Raw genomic sequence first — 4,366 nt, 5'->3', positions numbered from 1 at the left:
GTATTTTTGTCTGTCTGTATTTTTGTAAATTAAGATAAAAGATAAATGTTCCTAGCTTAAATTAAGTCAAATCAGAAGGAATAAATCAGATGATATAGCAAACACTTCCTCTTGACATCTGCAATTTCTAAAAGCATTAGGAATATTTTTATTAAATTCAGAGAAAGCATTAACTACAAATAAATACATGACGTTTTCTAAAAGGCCACTTTGTGATAAAGTACATACCTACAATGTTCATGATTTCTTTAAAGTGCTAGATTGTCTCTGGCTTGAGAATCATCTATTGTTTTACTAGGTCTTTCAACACAACTTCAGCGCTGTTGTCAGGTAACACTGGCAAAGGTGTAAATGTGGGCCAAACATCTGAGATGGATTGCAAAAGAAGATGCCAGGGCCCACCAGGTCCAAGTCCAGCTGGGTTAATAAGAGGTACAGCTGCCGAGCGAGGAGCCAAAACTGGATTTACCTCTCGTCTGCTACCCGACCTGGATTCTGTATTTTTAAAACTTTCTGGTGCATTTGTATCTAGTTTTCTCCTTCCTGGTGATTCTAGAGGTTTCATATCATGAACAGAAAGCTTTGGTGGTGGAACAGATGAATGAGATTCTGTTTCTAGAAATTAACAAAACGTTCTGAAAAAGAACTATTAAGCACAGATTGCTGATTTGGTCTCAAAGGTGTGTTGGGAAGACTTTTTGATCCTCCTCCAAGCCACCTAGTCATCCACCTGGTAACACTGCCCTGATCGTCAGGAAACAACTGCTCCATCTCCTCCCTTCTGACCCCCAGGATGCTCCCCATCAACCATAACACTTTGTGACGCTGATTTTTTGGCATGTGGAAATGACTGATGAAGAGATTTCTCATTAGGACGTTGTCCACTTTTCCTCCTAAGCTGTTTGCTAAGTTCACAAATTTCTTTTGTACATCATCCAGCATTTCTTGTTGGAACTCATTTTGTTTTTTAAGTGCTTCAATTTGTTCTTCTTTTAGATCTAACTGTTTCTGTAAGTCTTGATGCTGAATCCAGTGCAGCATTTGCTTCATCCAAACGTTCCTGTAATGATATCACTTTTCTTTCCAGACTTTCTGCCTTTTTCTTCCATTCAGCTATAAGCTGTTTTTGCTTTTGTAGTTCAGCAGAATACATAGCTTTTTCCTCTTGTTGGAAATGCTGTAGTACCATCTGCAGGTTGGCCAGTGACAGAGCATACTGCTTTACTTGTTCCTGAGAGGCAGAAAGCAGCAGCGCAGTTTCATCCCTTTGCTTGGAGACTACATTCAATTTTTCTTGCAATGACTCTACCTGCACACTGGCTTGATGACTTGCATTTTCCATTGCATTAGAGGATGAAACTAGCTTTTCCTCCAATACTGTGACTTTCTTTCTTAATTTAGCCTCTCTATCTTCTGAGGCCAAAGCTTCATTGGTATAAGAACCTTCTGATTCTAAAAGATGATTACGCAATCTCTCTAGCTTCTGGTTTGACTGAAGTTCTTGGTCACGTCAACGTTGAACCTCTCTGTAGGGCAGTGTTTTCCATTTGTTTTTGTTTCAGGGCCAACATGACTTGGTCTCTCCTGTTGAAACACAACTGTCTTCTCCTGCACTGATTTAACTGCATTTAAAAGCTGTTCTTGTTCTCTCCTCAAAATATCTCTACCATTTTCTGCAGAAGATAATTTTTTATTTATATCTTTTATTTTATCCTCAAGTTCCTCAATTTTTTTGGTAAACTCCACTTTTTCTGTTTGTAGAAGTTGAATAGTTGTTTGCTTCTCATAGACTTTGGAGTGATCAATTTCTGTAACTCCAGAGCCACCTTGTTATAACAGATTTTTGAGTTCTTCAGTCCGTTCTTCATAGTCACTTAATTCTTTTCGATGTCGTTGCCTTATTTCTGTTGGTGTGCATTGTGCAGTACTGATATTTCATGTTGATGATCATCAATTTCCTGACTTTGATTGTGTTTCAGTTCCTTAATGATATTTTGTAGTTTGCATGTTTCACTTTGGGCAGAGCTGTGTGTTCCTCATGCTTTCAAAGTCTGACCAATATGCCTCCAACAGCCAACTTCAGACTCAAGCCTTGAAACTTCATTTAAGAGTCGGTTTATTTCTTGTTGGGACAAAATTGTGTCATCAAAGTCCATGTCATCATCATGGAAAGCTGAAGAATGATGACTAATCACATAAACGAATGAAGCTGCAGTGGTTGCTGATACATTGCCAGCTGTTGAAGGTACTGACTGAGCAGCTGACCGCAGTTTCAGCAACTGATCCTGGAGTGCAATCTGTCTGGCTTTAAGATGTCTGATTTCTACCTCTTTTTGTTGTGTTAGTTTGCTGAGAATGGTGGTTTCTAGCTTCAGTCATGTCCCTGCAAAGGACATGAACTAATCCTTTTTATGGCTGCATAGTATTCCATGGTGTATATGTGCCACATTTTCTTTATCTAGTCTATCATTGATGGGCATTTGGGTTGGTTCCAAGTCTTTGCTATCGTGAATAGTGCCACAATAAACATACATGTGCATGTGTCTTTATAGTGAAATGATTTATAATCCTTTGGGTATATACCCAGTAATGGGATTACTGGGCAAATGGTATTTCTGGTTCTAGATCCTTGAGGAATCACCACACTGTCCTCCACAATGATTGAACTAATTTACACTCCCACCAACAGTGTAAAAGCGTTCCTATTTCTCCACACCCTCTCTAGCATATCTGTTGTTTCCTGACTTTTTGATGATCACCATTCTCACTGGCGTGAGATGGTATCTCATTGTGGTTTTGACTTGCATTTATCTAATGACCAGTGATGATGAGCTTTTTTTCGTATGTTTGTTGGCTACATAAATGTCTTCTTTTGAGAAGTGTTTGTTCATATCCTTTGTCCACTTTTTGATGGGGTTGTTTTTTTCTTGTGAATTTGTTTAAGTTCCTTGTAGATTCTGGATATTAGACCTTTGTCAGATGGATAGATTGCAAAAATTTTCTTCCATTCTGTAGGTTGCCTGTTCACTCTGATGATAGTTTCTCTTGCTGTGCAGAAACTCTTTAGTTTGATTAGATCTCATTTGTCAATTTTGGCTTTTGTTGCAATTGCTTTTGGTATTTCAGTCATGAAGTCTTTGCCCGTGCCTATGTCCTGAATGGTATTGCCCAGGTTTTTATGGTTTTAGGTTTTAAGTTTCAGTCTTTAATTCATCTTGAGTCATTTTTTGTATAAGGTGTAAGGAAGGGGTTCAGTTTCTGTTTTCTGCATATGGCTAGCCAGTTTTCCCAGCACCATTTATTAAATAGGGAATCCTTTCCCCATTGCTTGTTTTTGCCAGGTTTGTCAATGATCAGATAGTTGCAGATATGTGGCATTATTTCTGAAGGCTCTGTTCTGTTCCATTGGTCGATATCTCTGTTTTGGTACCAGTACCATGCTGTTTTGGTTACTGTAGCCTTGTAGTGTAGTTCGAAGTCAGGTAGTGTGATGCCTCCAGCTTTGTTCTTTTTGCTTAGGATTGTCTTGGCTATATGGGCTCTTTTTTGGTTTCATATGAAATTTAAAGTAGTTTTTTTCTAATTCTATGAAGAAAGTCAATGGTAGCTTGATGGGAATAGCAGTGAATCTATAAATTAGTTTGGTTGGTATGACCATTTTCAAAATATTAATTCCTCCTATCCATGAGCATGAAATTTTTTTTCCATTTGTTTGTGTCCTCTCTTATTTCCTTGAGCAGTGGTTTGTAGTTTTCCTTGAAAAGGTCCTTCACATCCCTAGTAAGTTGTATTCCTAGGTATTTTATTCTCTTTGTAGTAATTGTGAATGGGAGTTCACTCATTATTTGGCTCTCTGTTTGTCTTATTATTGGTGTATAGCAATGTTTGTAATTTTTGTACATTGATTTTGTATCTGAGACTTTGCTGAAGTTGCTTATCAGCTTAAGGAGATTTGGGCTAAGATGATGGGGTTTTCTAAATATACAATCATGTCATCTGCAAACAGGGACAATTTGACTTCCTCTCTTCCTATTTGAATATGCTTTATTTCTTTCTCTTGCCTGATTGCCCTGGCCAGAACTTCCAATACTATGTTGAATAGGAGTGGTGAGAGAGGGCATCCTTGTCTTGTGCTGGTTTTCAAAGGGAATAGTTCCAGCTTTTGCCCATTCAGTATGATATTGGCTACAATTTTGTCATAAATAGCTCTTATTATTTTGAGATATGTTCCATCAATACCTAGTTTATTGAGAGTTTTTAGCGTGAAGGGGTGTTGAATTTTATTGAAGGCCTTTTCTGCATCTATTGAGATAATCATGTGTTTTTTGTCATTGGTTCTGTTTATATGATGGATTAAATTTATTGA

General features: G+C 37.8%; 1 pseudogene; it reads right to left on the bottom strand.

Moving 5' to 3' along the window:
• Positions 1–262: 262 nt before the first annotated feature.
• LOC129460260 (thyroid receptor-interacting protein 11-like) lies at positions 263–1,463 on the bottom strand (annotated as a pseudogene).
• Between the last annotated feature and the right edge of the window lie 2,903 nt (positions 1,464–4,366).

The sequence above is a fragment of the Symphalangus syndactylus genome, chromosome 13, assembly GCF_028878055.3.
Source record: "Symphalangus syndactylus isolate Jambi chromosome 13, NHGRI_mSymSyn1-v2.1_pri, whole genome shotgun sequence".
In the NCBI taxonomy this organism is placed as follows: Eukaryota; Metazoa; Chordata; class Mammalia; order Primates; family Hylobatidae; genus Symphalangus; species Symphalangus syndactylus.
The sequence above is the reverse complement of the archived record's forward strand: the minus strand, read 5'-3'. Positions and strand labels throughout refer to the sequence as shown.